Source organism: Felis catus, chromosome F2 (genome assembly GCF_018350175.1).
Source record: "Felis catus isolate Fca126 chromosome F2, F.catus_Fca126_mat1.0, whole genome shotgun sequence".
NCBI classification, from domain to species: domain Eukaryota; kingdom Metazoa; phylum Chordata; class Mammalia; order Carnivora; family Felidae; genus Felis; species Felis catus.
The window spans coordinates 22,114,783-22,140,080 of record NC_058385.1 but is presented as its reverse complement, the minus strand read 5'-3'; the positions used below and the strand labels follow the sequence as shown (position 1 = coordinate 22,140,080).

Here is a 25,298-nt window from a genome sequence, read left to right as displayed (position 1 = left end):
TCCAGCAAGTCTGTCATTTAGAATAGAAGGAGAGATAAAGGTCTTCCCAAACAAACAAAAACTGAAGGAATTTGTCACCACTAAACCAGCCCTACAAGAGGTCCTAAGGGGGACCCTGTGAGACAAAGTACCAGAGACATCACTACAAGCATAAAACCTACAGACATCACAATGACTCTAAACCCGTATCTTTCTATAATAACACTGAATATAAATGGATTAAATGCGCCAACCAAAAGACATAGGGTATCAGAATGGATAAAAAAACAAGACCCATCTATTTGCTGTCTACAAGAGACTCATTTTAGATCTGAGGACACCTTTAGATGGAGAGTGAGGGGATGGAGAAGTATTTATCATGCTACTGGAAGCCAAAAGAAAGCTGGAGTAGCCATACTTATATCAGACAAACTAGACTTTATTTTTTTTTTTTTTAATTTTTTTTTCCAGCGTTTTTATTTATTTTTGGGACAGAGAGAGACAGAGCATGAACGGGGGAGGGGCAGAGAGAGAGGGAGACACAGAATCGGAAACAGGCTCCAGGCTCCGAGCCGTCAGCCCAGAGCCTGACACGGGGCTCGAACTCACGGACCGCGAGATCGTGACCTGGCTGAAGTCGGACGTTTAACCGACTGCGCCACCCAGGCACCCCTAGACAAACTAGACTTTAAATTAAAGGCTGTAACAAGAGATGAAGAAGGGCATTATATAATAATTACAGGGTCTATCCATCAGGAAGAGCTAACAATTATAAATGTCTATGTGCCGAATACCGGAGCCCCCAAACATATAAAACAATTACTCATAAACATAAGCAACCTTATTGATAAGAATGTGGTAATTGCAGGGGACTTTAACACTCCACTAACAGAAATGGATAGATCATCTAGACACACGGTCAATAAAGAAACAAGGGCCCTGCATGATACATTGGATCAGATGGACTTGACAGATATATTTAGAACTCTGCATCCCAAAGCAACAGAATATACTTTCTTCTCGAGTGCACATAGAACCTTCTCCAAGATAGATCACATACTGGGTCACAAAACAGCCCTTCATAAGTTTACAAGAATTGAAATTATACCATGCATACTTTCAGACCACAATGCTATGAAGCTTGAAATCAACCACAGGAAAAAGTCTGGAAAACCTCCAAAAGCATGGAGGTTAAAGAACACCCTACTAAAGTATGAGTGGGTCAACCAGGCAATTAGAGAAGAAATTAAAAAATATATGGAAACAAATGAAAACGAAAATACAACAATCCAAACGCTTTGGGATGCAGTGAAGGCAGTCCTGAGAGGAAAATACATTGCAATCCAGGCCTATCTCAAGAAACAAGAAAAATCCCAAATACAAAACCTAACAGCACACCTAAAGGAAATAGAAGCAGAGCAGCAAAGGCAGCCTAAACCCAGCAGAAGAAGAGAAATAATAAAGATCAGAGTAGAAATAAACAATATAGAATCTAAAAAAACTGTAGAGCAGATCAACGAAACCAAGAGTTGGTTTTTTGAAAAAATAAACAAAATTGACAAACCTCTAGCCAGGCTTCTCAAAAAGAAAAGGGAGATGACCCAAATAGATAAAATCATGAATGAAAATGGAATGATTACAACCAATCCCTCAGAGATACAAACAATTATCAGGGAATACAATGAAAAATTATATGCCAACAAATTGGACAACCTGGAAGAAATGGACAAATTCCTAAACACCCACACTCTTCCAAAACTCAATCAGGAGGAAATAGAAAGCTTGAACAGACCCATAACGAGCGAAGAAATTGAATCAGTTATCAAAAATCTCCCAACAAATAAGAGTCCAGGACCAGATGGCTTCCCAGGGGAGTTCTACCAGATGCTTAAAGCAGAGATAATACCTATCCTTCTCAAGCTATTCCAAGAAATAGAAAGGGAAGGAAAACTTCCAGACTCATTCTATGAAGGCAGCATTACTTTGATTCCTAAACCAGACAGAGACCCAGTAAAAAAAGAGAACTACAGACCAATATCTCTGATGAATATGGATGCAAAAATTCTCAATAAGATACTAGCAAATCGAATTCAACAGCATATAAAAAGAATTATTCACCATGATCAGGTGGGATTCATTCCTGGGCTGCAAGGCTGGTTCAACATTCACAAATCAATCAACGTGATACATCACATTAATAAAAAAAAAAGAGAAGAACCATATGATCCTGTCAATTGATGCAGAAAAGGCCTTTGACAAAATCCAGCACCCTTTCTTAATAAAAACCCTTGAGAAAATCAGGATAGAAGGAACATACTTAAAGATCATAAAAGCCATTTATGAAAAGCCCACAGCTAACATCATCCTCAATGGGGAAAAACTGAGAGCTTTCTCCCTGAGATCAGGAACACGACAGGGATGCCCACTCTCACTGCTGTTGTTTAACATAGTGCTGGAAGTTCTAGCATCAGCAATCAGACAACAAAAGGAAATCAAAGGCATCAAAATTGGCAAAGATGAAGTCAAGCTTTCACTTTTTTCAGATGACATGATATTATACATGGAAAATCCGATAGACTCCACCAAAAGTCTGCTAGAATTGATACATGAACTCAGCAAAGTTGCAGGATACAAAATCAATGTACAGAAATCAGTTGCATTCTTATACACTAACAATGAAGCAACAGAAAGATAAATAAAGAAACTGATCCCATTCACAATTGCACCAAGAAGCATAAAATACCTAGGAATAAATCTAACCAAAGATGTAAAAGATCTGTATGCTGAAAACTATAGAAAGTTTATGAAGGTAATTGAAGAAGATATAAAGAAATGGAAAGACATTCCCTGCTCATGGATTGGAAGAATAAATATTGTCAAAATGTCAATACTACCCAAAGCTATCTACACATTCAATGCAATCCCAATCAAAATTGCACCAGCATTCTTCTCGAAACTAGAACAAGCAATCCTAAAATTCATATGGAACCACAAAAAGCCCCGAATAGCCAAAGTAATTTTGAAGAAGACCAAAGCAGGGGGCATCACAATCCCAGACTTTAGCCTCTACTACAAAGCTGTCATCATCAAGACAGCATGGTATTGGCACAAAAACAGACACATAGACCAATGGAATAGAATAGAAACCCCAGAACTAGACCCACAAACGTATGGCCAACTCATCTTTGACAAAGCAGGAAAGAACATCCAATGGAAAAAAGACAGTCTCTTTAACAAATGGTGCTGGGAGAACTGGACAGCAACATGCAAAAGGTTGAAACTAGACCACTTTCTCACACCATTCACAAAAATAAACTCAAAATGGATAAAGGACCTGAATGTGAGACAGGAAACCATCCAAACCCTAGAAGAGAAAGCAGGAAAAGACCTCTCTGACCTCAGCCGTAGCAGTCTCTTACTCGACACATCCCCAAAGGCAAGGGAATTAAAAGCAAAAGTGAATTACTGGGACCTTATGAAGATAAAAAGCTTCTGCACAGCAAAGGAAACAACCAACAAAACTAAAAGGCAACCAACGGAATGGGAAAAGATATTCGCAAATGACATATTGGACAAAGGGCTAGTATCCAAAATCTATAAAGAGCTCACCAAACTCCACACCCGAAAAACAAATAACCCAGTGAAGAAATGGGCAGAAAGCATGAATAGACACTTCTCTAAAGAAGACATCCGGATGGCCAACAGGCACATGAAAAGATGTTCAACGTCACTCCTTATCAGGGAAATACAAATCAAAACCACACTCAGATATCACCTCACGCCAGTCAGTGTGGCCAAAATGAACAAATCAGGAGACTATAGATGCTGGAGAGGATGTGGAGAAACGGGAACCCTCTTGCACTGTTGGTGGGAATGCAAATTGGTGCAGCCGCTCTGGAAAGCAGTGTGGAGGTTCCTCAGAAAATTAAAAATAGACCTACCCTATGACCCAGCAATAGCACTGCTAGGAATTTACCCAAGGGATACAGGAGTACTGATGCATAGGGGCACTTGTACCCCAATGTTTATAGCAGCACTCTCAACAATAGCCAAATTATGGAAAGAGCCTAAATGTCCATCAACTGATGAATGGATAAAGAAATTGTGGTTTATCTACACAATGGAATACTACGTGGCAATGAGAAAGAATGAAATATGGCCTTTTGTAGCAACGTGGATGGAACTGGAGAGTGTGATGCTAAGTGAAATAAGCCATACAGAGAAAGACAGATACCATATGGTTTCACTCTTATGTGGATCCTGAGAAACTTAATAGAAACCCATGGGGGAGGGGAAGGAAAAAAAAAAAAAGAGGTTAGAGTGGGAGAGAGCCAAAGCATAAGAGACTCTTAAAAACTGAGAACAAACTGAGGGTTGATGGGGGGTGGGAGGGAGGGGAGGGTGGGTGATGGGTATTGAGGAGGGCACCTTTTGGGATGAGCACTGGGTGTTGTATGGAAACCAATTTGACAATAAATTTCATATATTGAAAAAAAAATAAAAAAAATAAAAGCAAAAAAAAAAAAAAGAATTAGTGTTATTTTTGCATGGATTGCTCCAGATCTTAACTGTCTGGCCCCCTTCTATGTTGTTGCATAGCCCCTTCCTAAAACCAGGTTCTACCCTTGGAGGCCTGGCAACAAGTAGGTAGCCCAACGATAGCCTGGTGGGTTTCCAGAAAGGCCCAAGAGCCACTCATCATGATGGCAGGAGGCAGCAGGACACATGGTCAGCTCATACGGCTGCTGCCTTTACTGGGAACCTCCAGTAAAGTTCTGTCCTTCCCCTGGCCAGATAAAAATAGCCAGACTCTTTGAGAACCTATACTTGTTCAGGAAATCTGCTTCCCTATTCCACCACTCCCCTTTCTCCACAAGACGATAAAACAGGTCTAGGATTCAGTTCTTCCCCAATACCTAGAGACTCTGCCCCTTCTGGTAATTGGGTCCTGGGAAGCCAGGAGCCACATGAAGGCTTGCCTGTGGTTTTATACATACTCTAAGTTGTATGTCTGTGTAAATGACCTGCTATCTAGAGAAAATGAACATGTTTTATTTTAAAATTAGCCTTTCATCAAGTTACTACAGGTCAGTAACTAATTACTTTGGGTTTTAAAATTCTTCTGTGAGGGCTTTATACTAGGTAGTGTCTCACACTCCTCCCAGCTCTAAACTCCCCACATTTGTAAACCTCAGTTTATGGAGGTATAAAACTTGTCACTGTTCACAGCTCAAGGCCTGGCTGTTAGTTCTTTCTTTCCCCCTCTCCCTTCCTATGTAATGGAAACATCTGGCACAGAAATTAAACAGTATTAGGAGTGTTGACTGAATTTTTTAAATTTGTCAGGACATGATCTGTGACATATGTTTTTACGTGTTTAAATTTCTCAGGAAATTTCAGGTGGCACTGTTGTATTACCATTGTTACATACAGGTTATTATATTATTTCTATTTTGAATTACTCATGTTTGCTATTTCCTGTCTTCTCATATAAAGAAAATTTTCTCTGAGGAGAGACAGGATTTAGGAGTCAACAGGGTGGCAACCATCCAGTGGCTCCAAGAACTGGTGGGAAAATTTTTCTTCTAAAATGGAAAGTGAGAATTGCTTTAATTACTATAAGAGGGCTATCATTTTGGCAGAAATCAATAGTGCTATAAATATCCTGGTATTTAAAAAATTCTACGATTTTTACCAATTGTTTTCAATAATCAAATAGTTGTAAAAAACTTAACAAAAAAAAGTCTTCACATACCCCCACCATTTCAACCCCACAAAGGCACTAATTTTCAATTTTTTATCTAATTATTTTATCTCCATATCACAAAATGTTTCTTGATTGTACACTGCTCGATTTCTCAATTTTAGTCCTCTATTAACGGTTCAAAATGGAAAATGAGGCATAAGCTCGTTTTCAGTTTCTCACAATAACACATACACTTCCTAAAACTTTAGTTGATCATAATTTTACCTTAGCAGGACTATCAATGTTCTTGAAAGCTGAATTTTTTAAATATACAGTGATTAGTTTTCCTTTTCTATACATTCTATTCTCACTGGAATTAATACTTGTCCTATTTTTATTTGCTAACGTCTCTATGTATTTATTACTTCTTTAACCTCCAACTCTCCTTTAGTTGTATAAGTCTCTCAGTATGTCCGAACGCTTTAGATAATCTATCAATTTTGTCTTGAGCATGTTTCTCTCAGAGCTTTTGGACTTGCTTCAGTCTGGACTGTTTTTTTCTTAGTCCTCCCGCACAGGGTCATTGTGGGGTGGGTCTCCTCTCCACATTGTCCTGGGGGATTAGCCTCCCCTCTCCTCCTGTCCTCAATCTCCAGTTTCCTGGATTCCATGTCTTCTTCGCTCCATTCCCTGGGTATGGTGTGGCAATCCTCTTTCAGCTTCTTTAAACAGACAGCATGGGAGGGGTGCCTGGGTGGCTCAGTCGGTTGAGCTTCTGACTTCGGCTCAGGTCACAATCTCACAGTTCGTGGGTTTGAGCCTCGCTTTGGGCTCTGTGCTGACAGCTCAGGGCCTGGAGCCTGCTTTGGATTCTGTGTCTCCTTCTCTCTCTGCCCCTCCCCCGCTCACGCTTTGTCTCACTCTGTTTCTCAAAAATAAATAAAAAATGTAAAAAGAAAAACATTTTTTTTTTTAAATAGAAAGAATGGGAGATAACATCTTGAGCTTGCTATTTATCCTATCTGACCATTTAATTGATAGTTCTGGGCTTAAAATTTCAGTTTGGAGATGTACTTCTTTCAAAACGTTGAAGGCATGAATCCATTATCTCCAATGTTCCAGTGTTGCTGTCAAGAAGTCTCTTCTCACTTTTTATTTTATTTATTTATTTTGAGAGTGCAAGTGGGGGAGGGGCAGAGTAAGAGAGGGAGAGGGAGAGGGAGAGGGAGAGGGAGAGGGAGAGGGAGAGGGAGAGGGAGAGGGAGAGGGAGAGGGAGAGGGAGAGGGAGGGAGGGAGGGAGGGAGGGAGGGAGGGAGGGGGAGAGGGAGAGGGAGAGAGGGAGAGGGAGGGAGGGAGGGAGGGAGGGAGGGAGGGAGAGAGAGAGAGAGAGAGAGAGAGAGAGAGAGAGAGAGAGAGAGAGAGAATCCTAAGCAGGCTCCACACTGTCAGCAGAGAGCTGAACTCAGGGCTCAAACTCAAGAACCGTGAGATCATGACCTGAGTCGAAATCAAAAGTTAGATGTTTAATCAACTGAGCCACTCAGGCGCTCTATCTTTTCCTTTTTTAAAAATCATTTTTCTTCCTTTTTATAAAAAATATTTTTCCTTTCTCTTTGGAAGCTTGTTTTGTTTTTGTTTTTTTTTGTTTGTTTTTTGGGTTTTTTGTTGTTGTTGTTTTGCACTTTTGCTCCGCTTTTATATACTGTGCTGGGCACTTGGTGGGTCCTTCTGTCTGCAAACTCCTATCTTTCTGTCCTCTGAAACTTTCTTGAACTACTTTTAAAAGTATTCCCCCCTTCCATTTTCTCTTTTTCCTTTTTCTAGAAGCCCAAATATCTGGATGTGCTCTACTTACCTTATTTTCTTGCTATTTTTCATCTATTTCTCTGTCCTACTCAGTAAGATTTTAATATTATTTTCTAAACTTTTTATTGAACTTTAAAATTTTCTGAAATGATCTATTACATATTATTCCAGGAATTTTTTCTTTGAATAGTTTCATGGACATGGTATCTTTCTTTACTCTCTTCTATATTAGTGTTAGTTTTTCTTTTCATTTTAATCCTTTCTTCCCTCTTTTTATCTCTATGCCATACTTTTCTTGCGTCTATTTGTTCATTTTGGCTTCTTTTAAACTTGAACATTCCCTTACATGCTTGGTGGGTCTTGGCTGTCTACTCCTATTGAAAAGCAGAGCACTAAAAAGCTGACTGAAGCTGAATGAATGTTGGAGGGCCTGCTGGCCGTGAGCTTCACTAAATACTGACACGACTGGGTTTGTTGTTGTTGGCAAACACCAATATCAGTGTTTTTAATTTTCTTCTTTGAGCTGATGAGACTTCGTAGAGAAATATTTTACTGGATGCTGTGGTGCATTCTTTTATTCAGGGCCAATGCACCTATCCCTTGCTTGCTGCATATATCAGCTACTGAGAACTCAGAGCTTCATTATTCACTAGGGTTGCCCTGTGCCACAGGAAACTGCCTCATCTAAGGTTATGCTCCAACCCAGGTGTCAAACCTTGGTAAATGATCGGCTGTGGCACAAACACAAATTTCTGACTCCTTTCCTCAATTTGGGACACTTCTGAAGAGATATCCCAGAGACAGAATTGCCCATAAGATTGGCTAAGTCTTCAGCAGCAAATGTGCTGAGGCCTGGCTTTTACAAGATTTGTCCAATCCTGCCTTCACTTTCTTGCAGTTTTGTCTCACAATTGCCTTCCCCAATACACCTTCTGCATCCAAATGTCTCAGAGTCTGTTCCCAGGGAATTCAATGTAAAACCAGTATCTTCTAAAAAATAAATAAATAAATAAATAAATAAATAAATAAATATATATATATATGTATATATATATATATATATAATAAAATAAAATAAAATAAAATAAAATAAAATAAAATAAAAATAAAACAAGTATCTTCTAATCTCCTCTTGGGGACAATAACTTTGGCTGCCAGAGACCTGGCATTCCAATGGAGAGGAAAGCTGGGGTTTTGAAATTTGATAGATAAAAATTTACTTAATAAATCATTTATTTATTTTTACCTTCAACTGAGCTATCTTTCTCTGCCTGATCCACATGTATCTTTTTTATCATATCCAGAGAATAAATTTCTCTTGTTTTCTAGGACGGTAAACAGACAATTGCATAATGTGTGTGTGTGTGTGTGTGTGTGTGTGTGTGTGTGTGTGTGTGTGTGTGTAAATGTTCCACCTAGATGGTGGGCTTTACTTTTCAGACAGACTTTCAAATAATCCTTCAGTCTATCTTTAAAAGCATGTGTGTGGGGCGCCTGGGTGGCGCAGTCGGTTAAGCGTCCGACTTCAGCCAGGTCACGATCTCGCGGTCCGTGAGTTCGAGCCCCGCGTCAGGCTCTGGGCTGATGGCCCAGAGCCTGGAGCCTGCTTCCGATTCTGTGTCTCCCTCTCTCTCTGCCCCTCCCCCGTTCATGCTCTGTCTCTCTCTGTCCCAAAAATAAATAAACGTTGAAAAAAAAAATTAAAAAAAAAAAAAAAAAAAAGCATGTGTGTGAGGAGCGCCTGGGTGGCTCAGTCGGTTAGATGTCCTACTTCAGCCCAGGTCACAATCTCGTGGTCCATGGGTTCGAGCCCCGCGTCGGGCTCTGGGCTGATGGCTCAGAGCCTGGAGCCTGCTTCTGATTCTGTGTCTCCCTCTCTCTCTGCCCCTCCCCCGTTCATGCTCTGTCTCTCTCTCTGTCTCAAAAATAAACGTTAAAAAAAAAATTTAAAAAAAAAAGCATGTGTGTGTGTCACATCTAACAACACAAGAAACTGAATGTATGTCACATTTAGTTGGTGAAATTTTGTAAATAAATTTTACTATATTATATGCTTTGTTCAGATTAACTTTTATTGTATTATATGCCTTTCTTCATTGGTTTTCTAAAATCACAGAGGCTCTGGGACTTGAGTAGTTTCCCAGAAGCTATTTAATCTCTTTAGCATATTGCTTACATTATGGGTTAAATTGTGTCCCCTCCAAAATGCACATATTACAGTACTAACCTCCAGGACCTCAGAATGAGACCTTATTTGAAAATCGGGTGCTTGCAGATGTGATTAGGTAAGATGAGGTCATATTAGGATAAAGTGAACCCCTAATACAATATTGGTATCCTTATAAAAGGAGGAAATTTCGACACACACACACACACACACCACAACTTGAAGATGAAAGCTGGGATCAGGAATGCCAAAGATGGCCAACAAACAACAAGAAGCCCTCACAAGAAACCACCCCTGGCAGCACCTTGATTTCAGATCTCTGGCCTCCTGAGCTGTGAGGCAATACAATTTTGCTGTTGAAGTCACCCAGTTTGTGAAGCTTTGTTTTGGCAGCCCTAGCAAATGAATACATTTACCCACTAGAGTATCTTAAGGAGTAAACCCAGTGCCCCAGCCAAGAGGATATTTAATAATGCCCAGGAGTCCCAAAGAGTGCTGACAACCAAAGTGAACGACCTGGTTATAGAGTCCCCCTCGACACTTATGAGTAGAAGTTCTTCCTTGCTCAAGGTATTACATAGATCTCTAGCCCTTGAGGAGCTAAAAGACAAACAGAACACATTGTTTTCACACATAAAGTTTCCTGAATCCTAGAATTCTTTTTTCACTATTTAAAAATTGTGGTAAAACACACATACCATAAAATTTACTATTTTACCCATTTTTAAATTTATAGTTCAGTAGTCAGTTAGGTACATTCTCATTGTTATGTAGCCAATCTCCTGAATTCTCCCATCTTGCAAAACTGAAAGTCTGTACCCAATAAGCAACAACTCCCAGCTTGGCAACTAGCATTCTACTTTCTGTCTCTATGAATTTGATTACTCTAGGTACCTCATATATGTGGAATTATACAATTTTTGTCTTTTTGTGCCTGGAATATTTCATTTTGTATAACGTTTTCAAGGTTCATACATATTGTAGCATGTGTCAGGATTCCGTTGACTTTTAAAGTGGAATAATGTTTCACTGTATGTACATGTCACATTTTGTTTATACATTCATCGTTCACACACCTGGGCTGTTGTGAATAATGCTGCTGTGAACGTGAACACGGATGTACAATATAATCCTTTCTAATTAATGTTGCTTTTGCTCAGACCCTTCCTCAAAGGTCTCCAAATGTCTTTCTTCGCTTTGGTGTTTCATTGAAATTTTCTTTCTTCTTTGTTTTCTCCTCCCAATTTCTCTGTAGCTCCTTACTGCATTCACAGGCTCAAGAGGGATAGTAAAGCAATGAGGCCTCAGTAGTTAGCAGGGTTTAGCTAAACATCAAAGAGACTTGTGCTTAGAATAACCCAGGGCTTTGGAGATTAAGGGATCTGGTACATATAAATTAATAGGGTTTCAGCTATTTTATGGATAATGTTTTATATGGCTGATCTTAGAAACTTAACCACAATTTGTATTGAATTTTCTGTAGCAATATACCGAGTAAATATTTAGGATAAAATTTCTATTCATCTGTGTATTAGGGCTGCAACTTGTAATTAATTTACAACTTAGTGGTATTTGTAGAAACAAAATATTTTAGAAATAATTTTAGCTATATAGTAACAAAATAATATGGTTATGGAATTGAATGCTGCCTACAAGTCTATAGTAATTTTAAAATAAATACAATATTTTAGGCACTGAATGTAATAAGAACATTACCTCTTAATACATGCTTTAAATATTCTACCATGTTATACTCACAATGAAACTATGAGGTGAGCACAATCATTCCAAACCCCTTGGCAGGGAGATCTAGTCTTAGAGACAGTACATAGCCTACCAAATCACACAGATGGTCTGTATCAGAAGCAACCCGGTCTGATTCTGCTTTTGGTGCTCCTATCGCCATGGTAGAGAAAAAGGCACGAAAACTAGGTGAAAGAGGGAGGAGGTCTTGGCATTATAGGATGGAGAGGGAACCCCTTCATAGTTTTTCATTTTAACCTTTGACTTCATTCACTAATATGAAAAAAAAATACATCTTTCAAAAAGACTCTTAAAATTCTCTACATGTTCTAGAGTCACCACAGTGTAAATTAGTGTTGTTCATTTTCCAAGGACGATGAAACACCTTTCTCATCTGTTACTATATATCATCGCTCAGTTATTTAGCATGCCATATGGCCTCTCTACACAATCAGTAGCATAATACATGAGTATGAAAGACACCTGGAAATAACAAGGTATTTAATTCAAGTTTTATACAGATCTTTGATCTTTAAAACACAAACCTTTTTCCTTCATTATATTCTTAAACTCCATGTTTTTAACTTCTGCCAAAAAAGCCCTTTTAATCTCAATGCTTTCTAATAGAACCTAGTTTATGTGACCGCATGTCTAGATGAAGTGTCGTTCTAAACTAAAATTTGGTAGAATCATAACTGAGAAAAGCTTAAACTGAGATTTTTGTAGTGTAGGACCTGAGATCAACATGGTCTTAGAAAAGAATCTTTTTAATGGGCTTAATTGCAGGAACTCACTTGCCGATTCCCTTGTTACTAGTGTCACTCCCCGAAGAAAACAGTATGAAAATGATCTGAATCCAAGGAAGAAAGGGGGGATGCTCTTGGAAGGCTAATGGGTTTTAAAAGCCTCATCCTCATCATCTCTGAGTACCCTGACTGGCAGCATTAAGCATCTGGAAGATGAAAAGCACTCTCTGAGAGCACCATTTTAACATTATTAACCTTCTCACATTGAATCAAGGGTTCTTACACAAAAAAAGTGCTGAAGAAAACCTCAACCCTGATGGGTAGTGACAGTGTAGGAACTGGACAGCAACAATAACTGGAAGCAGATGCAGCAGTGAAACAATAAACAGTTCTCCTCACTGAGTTCAACAGCACTAATAAAGGGCGGAGAAGAAATTTCTCAAGGCCGGCTGAGAGCATATCGAACCCTCAGAATTTATTTGACTAATTCCAACTAAGAGCGGTAAATGTGCCGCTGTGAACCACTGCTGGTCCGTTCTGTCATTTGAGTATGTCCAGTCTGCTGAGACACTAGAAGCAAGTCTCTTCTCGATATATTAAGTCATATTCCAACCCTTTAGAAGAAAGAATGTTTACTTTCACAAAAACCACACCCGCTAAGGGTTCTTTAATGAATACTGATGATAAGGACATCCCTTATCCACATTCTTCATGAACATTGACTTTTGCAGTTTGAGCAGGCCAGAGCAGTGCAGAGAGTCTCTGGATGGAATGTGGCAGTCCCAGGTGCACACAAGTGCTTTTTTAGACCCACCTCAAGAAATTGTCTCAGGATTGCGAGCGCTTTCTAGGCCTGACTCTCCAGAATTCATTATCTCTCCTTTAAACTATTAGCCCCAGGGACGCCTGAGTGGCTTATTTGGTTAAACACCAACTTCAGCTCAGCTCACCATCTTACCGTTGGTGGGTTCCAGCCCCACATCAGACTCTGTGCTGACAGCTCAGAGCCTGGAGCCTGCTTCAGATTCTGTGTCTCCCTCTCTCTCTGCCCCTTCCTCTCTCCCTCCCTCTCTCTCTCAAAAATAAATAAATATTAAACAAAAATTTTTAAATAATAAAAAAAACTAGTAGCCGCAAATATCAAATCCTTCTTGTTTCCCAAAGCCTGGTTAAAGCAGTTTAACCTTTTTACAAAGAATTATACTTAAAAGAGGCTGAAAAAGGCATATGTAAATATATACGTCTTTATGTAAGATATGGCTACACAAGTCCAAGGCAGGCATAACTGGCATAGAATCTTCATTTGGCTTTCCGATTCCCTGACTATCTGCTATTTTTTGCCACTTTATAGGAATCTGTATGTCTTTCCATCTTGCTCTTTCCTAGAGAAAATGTTAAAAATGCCCATTCGGAACTTAAATCCAATAAAGCAACACAAAAAGACCCCAAATCTCTTGGTTCAAACCTCTAAGACCCCCACAGATCTCTGCCACTCAGCTTCAGATTCCAAGCAGGTTCTAGTTGCAGGAGGCCAAAGCTGACACCCCAGAGCTTCGGGGAATGGCCTGCCCATCACCAACTCAGTACTCATCCTGGGAAGTCTATGAGTGTTTGTGCCGGTTAATCCTCCCTCCCTGCACAGTGGTATTCCACAAATAGAACTGTGGAAGAGTTATGATTTCCAATGACCTCAAAACATGTAGTGGTAATAACATAAAATGTGCCCTCACACCATAAAAGGGTACTTTTCTCCAAGCAGTGAATAGCAAAGACTCTACTGTGACATTCTTATTAAATTTTTCAAAATACATAATTAGAACACAAATCTTTTTTAATCTCAAAACACCCAGATAAAACTCAAAAGACTAAATGAATTTAACAAAGTAAATGAAAATTAAGTGATTATCAAAGGACACTAAGAGATTTAGCCTTTTGTTTTGCCAAGGGTTTTTCACTTTTTTAAAGTGATAAATTGTAAAGACCAATAGGATAACTATTTTTCATTAGAAAAAATTTTACATATATTTTCATTAGATTCTATCTCTCTTTACATTTTTATTTCAATTCCAGTTAGTTACCGCAATATTCGTTTCAGGTGTACAATATAGTGATTCAACAGTTCCATACAACACCCGGTGCTCACTACGATAAGTGCACTCCTTAGTCCCCATCAATCTGTTTCACCCATCCCCCTGCCCACCTCCCCTCTGGTAACCATCAATTTGTTATCTATAGTTAAGGGTCTGTTTCTATAATTCTTTCTTGCCTAAAATGCTGATCACCAGAATTCTCCATGGGAAAGAAATCATGACAAAAAATCTCTATTATTAAATCTCAAAAGTTTTATTAACTTACCAGTCTAAGAAATAAAAAAATTGAGGGTAAAATTCCAAAACCGAAAAGAACTAGCCTGACTAAAATTCACTATAATATAGGCTTTGCTATGAAAGTTATTTCTGTGTTTAAACAGATGTGTGGCATAATAAGAAATACAGTTTGGGTTTCTGTTCCTGGTTCCTAACATAGCTCCTAAAATTCTATAATTTCCTGTGCTATAGGGATGATAAGAATACCTTTCTTTCTAATATTTGGTCTTTGCTCTTATCTGACCTAGACCTCCTAAATCCTTTGGAATTTCCTGGGTGATCAAGGTGTCTTTTATTTTAATGAAGTGACTCTTGGTAGGGTCCTAAGTAGCTATAGGATGGGAGCTGCATAAAATCACTTAGCTCACTAAAGGCATTACAAGAAATAAGAGCAAACTGAAGTCTGTTGTATGACACTCCTGGATTGGAAATGAAGCAGGAACTAGAAAGCCAGTGGGAACCTGAGTCTCTAGAGAAGTCAGAGATTCTGCAGCAATCCCTGAGGATGTCCAATAGATTCCCACACTCTGCATTGCTTCTCTATTAGCATCAACTGTTTCCTAATACTCTGTCAGCAAGGACTAGCATAATACTCTTCTCTAACTCAATAGGATTCATATATTTTTTGTAAAGTGGTTAAGTTTCCAGGGTGGCCCCATAGGGGTTGCCATAGTGAGTTAGAGGGAGTTGAAAGAGGGTTTGGGGCCCCCTACCCTTGATACAACCAGAGTAGTTTTATGTTTACCCATCACATACTGGGACTGTGAGAAAACTTTTGTTAGGACAATTGTTGCTGGGGGAAAAAGTCTGAAAACTTTTAAGCTACCTCTGCTTATTTATAGTTTCTGTTTTCTTACCCCTTTCTTTTTAATTGTCTCATATGGCTAAATCAAATCCTTCACCCATGGACATGGCCTCTCACATCTCACTTCAGGATTTTACTCTAAACATATTTTTGGTTTCTGTGTCCACTGCTCAGTATCTCATGCTTTTGGCATTTTTTTAATATATTTCAAAATATATTTTTTTAATATATTTCTAAGAAGAAATATGATGGACACAGTCGTTTTCCCCCCTTGCCTTTCACTTCCCTTAAATTCTTGTCTCTAGTCCCCTAAGCTGTAATTGTACAGTGTATGCACAGGGCAAATCTTGGCTATCTTCAAAATGACCCATGTGTCTGCATGTGTTTTCTAACATTGAATCATATCTTAGTGTGATTCAGTGTGTGGGACAACTATTTTCTCCTAATGCAGTGTATTATACTTAGGGGGGAAAGACAAAACAATGGTTTTGCCATTTGCTCAAAAAGTGTTCACATAGTTCAAATAATATTACAGAAACTTTGGAGTAGGGGAAAGATTTTTCATCAAAAACTGCCACTGATATATTCAAACAAGTGATTATACAACTGTAAACTGTGTTTCTAAACGTGTTACAAGGTTTCCCCTCTTATTTTTCTTGGAAAAATTGTTAATAGTTAAATAAAATCAAGTATTTTTAATAAAGGAAAATTTAGAATATTACTAAAGCTATTTTGAATACTAATATGAATGGGATTTATTCTTCTACATAGTAAAAACAGGATTGTTTTTAGAAACAAAAAGATAATTTGAAGTGCCTAGGAGACTTCAATTTACTACAACACATGTTGTCACAAAAATCAAAGGTTCTGAATAAATTATTCATTAAAGGTCCTGGTTACCTCCTTCCCATTATTATATAATTTGAGGAGTTATTGCCCCATGGATTCCTGGGGCCACAATGGATTTCAGGGAGTGCATGATCTACTGAAAGTAGTATGCTTTTATTCATGTATTAATGTGTATTTTTTTCCTAGAGGAATAGTGAATGGTTTTTGTCAGAGTCTCAAGGGAGTCTATAATTCAAGTACAATTCAAAATAACCTCTTTTACTCTTTCATCATTGCTTAATTGTGTGTGTGTGTATGTATATACATTATATGTGTATATACATTATATGTATACACACACACACACACACACACATATAATGTCTTTAAGACAATTTAGGTTGGAGTCTCTGTAATTTGCAACCAAAACCCTCAATTTATCAACCCTATATTCTTGTCTTTAATTACTTGGCTTTGTGAAGACCAAAGCTTGGCCAAGATAAGTTGTCTTTCATTTGCTGGAACAGATTATATAAGGGGAAAAACACTAACCTTGTGCTAGTATTGAACATCCATGAGTTGATTTTCTTCTCATCAGCATTTCACTTTTTTTTTTTTTTCTGCCATAATAACTGTAGCTGTTTCCTTTCCTCAGTGGTTGTGGTTGCTTACTTGACACTGCAGACTTAACATTACTCCTTCCTGAAAAGTAAAGAGGTCATTTTTTTTTTTTTACCTTCACCCTCTAGGGCATTCTTCTATATATCATCCTTTCTCTTTTCTGGCTTCTTGCCCTAGCAAGGGAGAATTCTTAAATAAGGGTTCTGAAATTCAACTCTGTTGATGAACCTTTGGTTCTTCACTAAGGCTTCTTGGGAGAGATAGAAAAGTCATTCCCAGGAATCATATGAATGAAACACTGGATACTACTCTTGATGACATTATATAAACCTTCTTTATGAGGACGCTAACTGGGATTGACTTAGCACCACTCCTCCCTCTGTAGACATTTTTTTTTCTTATTATACTTAATAATGGGAAATTGTATACATTCTGCAAAATAGATGGAATAGGCATGTGGTCATATGTTACTAACAGCAGACTAACCCTCCCGCTGAAACAACTAGAAAAAGCCAGATAAGTTATGCAAACTAGATTTTTAAAGGTATTGTTGAACTGTGGAAGCAACAGGATGAAATTAACTGAAATAGAGAAATAAATCCATTACAAAGTAAACTGATGATAGTCACATGTTTTTTCTCTGGAAGCGCTTGAAAATTCTTAGCATGGGCTGAAGACAAACTTTAAAACACACAGAGGGCCTTTTCAGGAGAAAAGGGGACAAGCAAAGCTTTTAGTGGTTACGTGGGGCTGGAGTAATACATTGGAGAGAGACATAAGGGACTCCACTGAATAGCAAATTTTCCCACGGGCCATTTTCTGATATCTAGGTCTGTATAGGAGACGGGCTGAGAAGGAATACAAAACACTTCTAAAAGGCAGAATGGGATCTTGCGTAGTTTTACTGCCTAAAAACAATAGCTAGTACCCCTTAAGCTCCTTGACAAAATGTAGAGCCATGTGGGGTAAGGATCTAAAGAGATCACCTGAGCACCTCTGAAAGCAGAAGTAAATCTACAGTGTTTCAAGATTAAGGAGGCAAGCACCTCATCTCAATTAAAATCCCCGAAGGACACTTCTTTAACATTGATATGCAGCAGACCTAGAATCAGTCTTATTAAAATGGCAATTCAGGCATGACTTAGCACAATCCTTGACTGAATTGCGATGTTCATCCTTTCTCCTTCTTTTCCTAAAAAAGGAAATATGGAAACCTCTCCGGTGGGAAATTACATCAACTAGAACCTTTATGGTTTTTTTAATACTAGATCCAATATGGTTCTTTATGGTTCTTTTTTTTTTTTTTTTTTTTGGTCTCACATAGAATCAGCAATTACTAGACAGAGAGCTGACCCACGAATGACCCAGATAATGGGGTTAACAGACAAGGGCATTAAAATTCCATCAACATCATTAAGACAGGGTTTCATTGGTGCAAAGTAGACAAACTGAACGGAAGGACTAAATAGATATGCCAGAAATAAGCCTACACAGATCTAGATACCTGCTTTATGACAAAATGACCTAGAAGTACACTAGACAAAACAGCTTTTTAATAATGGTTGTGGATAATTAGATGTTCATATGTTAGACAAGTGTATTCTGACTCCCCACCTCACACCACATACCAAAATCAATACTATATAAATTGTAGATGTCTATGTAACAGATAAAGTATCAACATTTTTAAAAAGAAATGTCAGGAGTTATCTCATGACTCAGAGTAGGCAGATTGTTTGAAACAATACACAAAAAGCACCAAAGATAAAAGCAAAAGTTGGCAGAGTGGATGTTAAAATTAAGAACATCTGTATATTAAAAGACACTACTGAAGAGTATAAAGATAGCTCACAGAGGTGGGGGAAGATAACCTCTTACATATAGCTAAAAAAAGGGGGTCTTATTCAGGACATATTAAGAACTCTTACCAATCAGTAAGAAAAACATATATATATATATATATATATATATATATATATATATATATATACACACACACACACGGGTATATACGTATATATATATGTATATATGTATGTACATATATACATGTATACATGTATATATATATATATATATACACTCAAAATATTGAAAAAATACTTCAATATATATGTCACAAAAGTGCATATCCAAATAGCTAGTAAATGTAAAATGCCCAACTTCAGTTATCAGGGAACGCACATTTAAACCATGTGATATCACAATATTCCTGCCAGAAATAAAAAATGAAAAAAATGGAAAATACTGAATGCTGGCAGAGATGTGGATAAATTGGAACACTTGTACACCACAGATGTGAATGTAAATTAGTATATTGTTTTGTAAGACAGTGGCATCTACTACAGCTTAACATATACATACTCTATGACCCAATAATTCTACATATATACTCCCACAAAAAAAACCCATGTATATTTTCCAAAAGACATGAAAGAAAATGTTCACAGTGGCACTATTGTTAACAGAAAAAACCTGAGAATTTAAAATGTTAAATAGAATGGATTAGTAAATGGTGGCATACTCACACATTGGAATAAATGCAACAATGAAAATGAATGATTTACAGCTACATAAAACAACTCCAAAATATCTCAACCTAATATTGAATGTAAAACCAAGCCATGAAGGACTGTTTCTTTTACATAAATCACATAATTAGGCAAAGATAATTATGTGAGAAGCCAGGATGGTGGTCAACTGTGGGAAAGTGGAGTTAATACTAAAAGGGACACAAGTGAGGTCTTCCTGAGGTTCTGGTAATATTTTGTTTCTTTATCTGAGTACCAACTACACAGGTTAAATTTGTGAAATATTCCCTGAACATTACACACACACACACACACACACACACACTTAAACTCTATGTGTAAAATGTCCCTGATTCCTATGGATCTCTATGCTTGAGTTTTCTAGTTTTCTTAAGTGTTTTTCCCACATTTTATTTTTTGTAATGATGCACATGAGCAATTATGTTTGATAAAATTGCTTTTTAAAAATCAGTATTTGAATTTAAAATTGTAAGAAGGTTCACATGAATTCAAGTAGCAGAAAATGGCAATTTACCTTCCTGTAGCAAATTATAGCTTTGTGGATTCAAGTGATACAATAATACATGGCCATGTTTATCACTGTGGTTTGGATATTTATATCAATGAATTACAGTGCTTCCTGAGCACAGGATGTTTAAACCAACGATACTCTCCTTTAAGATGACAAAAGGAACTTATATTATCATGACCTAATTTTACTCAACATGTCTTGATGTTAGGAGCCTGAGTCATCATTGACAACATTGGCCTAAGCCCCTGAAATACAATGGTATTCTCATTCTGCTGCTTCATTATTGGTGTATAGAAATGCAACCGATTTCTGTACATTGATTTTATAACCTGAAACTTTGCTGAATTCATGTATCAGTTCTAATAGTTTTTTGGTGGAGTCTTTTGGGTTTTCCACATAGAGTATCATGTCATCTGCGAAGAGTAAATGTTTGACTTCTTCCTTACCAATTTTTTTGCCTTTTATTTCTTTGTGTTGTCTGATTGCTGAGGCTAGGACTTCCAGTACTATGTGAACAACAGTGGTGAGAGTGGACATCCCTGTCATGTTCCTGACCTTAGGAAGCAAGCTCTCAGTTTTTCTCCCATTGGGGATGATATTAGCTGTAGGTCTTTCATAGATGGCCTTTATGATGTTGAGGTATGATCCTTCTATCCCTACTTTCTTGAGGGTTTTTATCAAGAAAGGATGCTGTATTTTGTCAAATGCCTTTTCTGCATCTGAGAGGATCATATTGCTCTTATCCTTTTTTGGTTAATGCGGTATATATTACGTTGACAGATTTGTGAATATTGAACCAGCCCTGCAGCCCAGGAATAAATCCCACTTGATCATGGTGGATAATTCCTTTAATGTACTGTTGACTTTGATTTGCTAAGATGTTGAGACACATGAAAATATGTTCAAGATCACTCACCATCAGGGAAATATAAATCAAAACCACAATGAGATAACACCTCACACCTGTCAGAATGGCTAAAATTAACAGTTCAGGAACCAACAGATGTTGGCGAGGATGACACTGCAAAGGGGAACACTTTTGCATTGCTGGTGGGAATGTAAACTGGTGCAGCCATTCTGGCAAACAGTATGGAGGTTCTTCCAAAAATTAAAAATAGAACTACCCTATGACCAAGCAATTGCACCACTAGGTATTTATCTGAAGGATGCACCCCAATGTTTACAGCAGCCCTATCAATAATAGCCAAATTATGGAGAGGGCCCAAATGTCCACTGAACAATGAATGGATAAAGAAGATGTGGTATATACACACAATGGAATATTACTCAGTGATCAAAAAGAATGAAATCTTGCCATTTGCAACAACATGGATGGGACTTAAGTGTATTATGCTAAGTGAAGTCAGTCAGAGAAAGATGAATATCATATGATTTCACTCATATATGGAATTTAAGAAACACAACAGATGAACATAGGGGAAGGGAAGGAAAAATAAGACAAAAACAGAGCAGCAAACCATAAGAGACTCTAAAATGCAAAGAACAAACTGAGGGTGGCTGCAGGGGAGGTGGGTGGGAGGAGGGACTAAATGGGTGATGGGCATGGAGGACGGCACTTGTTGGGATAAGCACTGGGTGTTAGATGTAAGTGATGAAACACGGGGTTCTATTCCTGAAGTCAATACTGTACTGTATGTTAACTAACTTGAATTTAAATCAATACATTTAAAAAAAGAAAAAAAAAAGAAATACAGTGGTGTTTTCCTGGGTAATTTTTTAATTAATAAGGTTCCATGGTGACAAAAGCAGAGGAGTACATTGCCAAAGCTGTCAGGACTGATTCTTCTCTCACTGTAATTGGCTTCAACAACAGAACATAAGGAGAATGTGGAGGAGCCTCCTGCTAGTTTATTTTGTTCTTGAAAATATGGGAAATGAGTTCTACTTCCCTCAATAAAAAATAAAGCCAAAATTGGTGTGTGGGGGGGCTAATCACTGCTTGATTTTGATTGGTTTCTTCTTCTAGCACTCAGGAGACATCTTACGAATTTCTGTCATTTTTAATAAAAAGACAAAGTAATGAGATTTTTGTTGTTGCTGTTTTGTTTTTATAATGAGTTACTAATATTTTTCCTGTGCCACCATTGGCATTTCGATGAGAAATTGGGAGAGGCTATGCATTTGAAGGAATGTTTTTAAATGCTAATAAAATAAAGCCTTTATTGTTTTATTGACAAAAAGTACAGAGAAAAGGGGCTCTGGGGTTGGTTGTGTAGCTCCACAACTGTGTCACGGACAGAACCTGTTTTCTGTGTCACCCTTAGCATGCCATCTTCCATCCAAGAAGTTTGCCTTATGCCACAAAATAGTTGCTGCAGATCAAGGCACTAAATCCTCACATGACAATAACCAAAGCTAAAAGAAGGTAAGAAGGAAGAAAAGGGCCTTTCATCAAGTGGTCCTCTCCTTTAATCAAGGAGAAAATTATTCTCAAAAACCCACTGCTCCCTAGCCAAGCTCTTTATGTCTCAGGTTCTAGGTGTTCATGCTCAGAGGAATTACCATGATCGGTTTAGCCTTATTATGGCCTCGTCCCTGGGGCTCACTGAGCAAAACTCAGTATTTTCTTTTTTCTTTTTTTTTAGTATTCTAAGTAACCTTTACACCCAACATGGGCCTCAAACTCATAACCCCTAGATCAAGGGTTGCATACTCTACCAACTGAGCCAGCTAGGTGCTCCAAAACTCAGGATTTTCAAAGAAAAAATTGCAATGTACATCAGGTAGGCAAGTAACAACATATATTCTGGGTTGCACTGTGGCTGTTGGCCATGCACCATTTTGAACAAAAGTCTTCAACCTGAGTTTTCCAACATCACAGTCTCTTATGAGATGCCACGTGTAGTCAACAAGAAAAAAAAATAAAAATAATTGTTTCTTAATATTTTAATGCACTGACATAATACCTGTGTATATATTTTAATGGTAGGCTCACAGATCAGGTCACATATTGGAATGTAAACTTGCTCTAGCTGAATGAGAAAACTGAAGTGAAGATAATATTTGAACAGACATTTTCAATTCCACAATAACACTACAAAGAATAGGTAGAAAGAGATGCCAGCAGATGAATGCAAATTCATCACCACCATGCAAAAATAACTACAAGCTTAGGAACCTCAGGTATTTCACCTTGGTACCCCAGATGATCATGTTATTTCTGTGAAATCAAAATAAAATAACACTGTCAAATGTATCAAAGAATCCCAAAAGATAGCACAAAAGTACACCAAAGGAAAAAACCAACATTTGAAAATGGAGATTCTATGTTGATTACTATTCCGGAACAAACACATCTGAGTTTATGTCCTCCCCAAATATTTATTTCACTTGCTAAGATAGCTTTCTTGATGTTTTAAATTTTTCATATGCCTAAACACCCTTGGGAATAGGCAACAACACCGTAAAACAGTGATGAGGCAACTCTACAGAAAATCAGGCAACATCTGGCAATATAAACACATGACCATAATGGAAGACTAACATCTGCTCAGAAAGAAAATTAGCTGCTGGAACAGTGTGTGCCAAAGTCTGAAATGTGCAGTGCACCCTTTGTACTTGTGGCTGGTCAAGTTGGCCAGCATCTTGTGGGAGCATGCTCTATAAGGGGAGTAGATTTTCAGATTTTCACTATTTGAACAGATGGAAGGAATTGGATTAGAGGATTTCCCTGAATGGGGCTGGAATCCTCATTTAAGGTAGCTCACCCAAGAGAAAAATATTAATCTGGAAATGCAGGCTGCAGGAGAAAAAGCAGAAGGAAGATAGCACTGGGGAACAACAGGAGACAAGATAAACAGAGGATGACAGTTCCTTCTTGTGGGGATTCTTGGATGATTTCAGGGGCTCCTTCTTAGCCCAAGCTACTACTTTGTACCACATTTTTTCCCTACCTCACCACTTAAAGAGGCATTGCACCACACCCACATGGTGGGGTGCAGGTGGCATTCCTTAGGACATCATTCTTGGCTCTCCTCTCTCATGATTCTAGATACAGCCCCAAAAGGTTTTAGTTTGGCTTACAGTCTTCTTCTTTCCCCACCTGTTCTTGTCCTTTTCAGTTGCCTTGGGAGGTGATTCTGGTGGGCTCCGTTAAAGCTTGCTGACGGACACAGACAGAAGACACCAGCAGAACACTGAAGGACGGCAGGAGAGAGAAGTCAAGCGGTTCTTTTCTGCTTCCTCCCTCCTTTGGTGCTGTCTCTCGGACACTGGCCTTGTTCCTAGCACTCTAGGCCCTGGTGGGCTCGGCAAACTCTCTTTCTTTCTTTCCTTCAGCTCTAGCAGGCTGTGATGCTTCCCGGTGCATTTTTGCTACCCAGTGGAAGGTTGACAGTCCATTGTTGGTTCTCTTAATACTAACCTGCCTCTACAAGGCCTTTTATTAAAGTTTCTACATTTGAATCATCTGTGGTAATTCTGCTTCCTTCTGGGACCTTGACCACACAGCTGCCATTTCTTAAAGTCGGGAAAGTCCCTCTTAGGAAATGACACTTAACACTACCAGGCCCATATTCTCACATCGAAACAATTACTTACAGCAGGAAAACAATCTGACCTTTTCAATCAGTGCTTCAAACTTCAGTGAACCTGAGTATCAGTTGGAAGTCTTATTAAAATGAATAGCTGGTTATAGGAGCTCTGAGGCTGGGCCTGAGATTTTGCATTTCTAACAAGCTTTCAGGAAATGTCAGTGTTGCCAATCCATGAACTATGCTTTGAGTAGCAGGGCTTTAGACGGATGTAGTCACCCACATTTGCCACTCTCAGTGATGTTACTTTCACAGTACTTTTTCTTCCTCCACCAATCCTCGCTCATTTATGATACTACTTTGGCTTATAATCTTTGCTCTACCTATTCACGTTGATTGATTTCCTTCACTCTGATGATGTCAATTGTTCCTCAAATTCAGAGCTCTCTCTTGATTTTTAGATGAATGATACCACCCACCACCTAGAAATGGAGTAATCCCAGAAAGGAGTTCCCTTTCATCTACCCACATTCAATTGCTTAGAATTTTTGCCGTTTCTGCCTATGAATCTTATCCATCCACCAGGCTCTCCATGTACATTTATCATACCCCCAACCAGACTCTTACCATCACTTGCCTGTTAAAACCTCCTAACCTATCCCATCTGTAGGTTGTCTTCAACCTATTCTTCAGATCATCACCAAACTAATTTTTCTAAGAAGAAAATTGAATGTTATACTTTTTTTTTTTTGGCGGCAGTGGCAGGGGCGGGGGTGGCGGTTACAATCTACAGGATAAGAAAGCCCTTAACAATCTCACTTCCACCTTATGATGCTGCCACTCACCTATCAATTTTATGCTCCAAGAACACTGAAAAACTTATCAGACTTCCAGTCCCTCAAGCCTTTGTCCATTCTGTTTCTTCTCCCTGATATGCCTACCCACCATCTTTTGACTCCTGTAAACATACCTATGTGCTTTTCTTCTTAGAAGA

General features: G+C 38.3%; 1 protein-coding gene across 1 annotated transcript in view; it reads right to left on the bottom strand.

Annotated features, from left to right (window-relative positions):
* The window catches only part of KCNB2 (potassium voltage-gated channel subfamily B member 2), a 623,843-nt gene that overhangs the window by 577,372 nt on the left and 21,173 nt on the right, over positions 1-25,298 (bottom strand). The window contains exon 2 of the mRNA XM_045049575.1: positions 16,680-16,829. The gene's annotated coding sequence lies outside the window, so the exon portion shown is untranslated. The remainder of the gene's footprint in view (positions 1-16,679; positions 16,830-25,298) is intronic.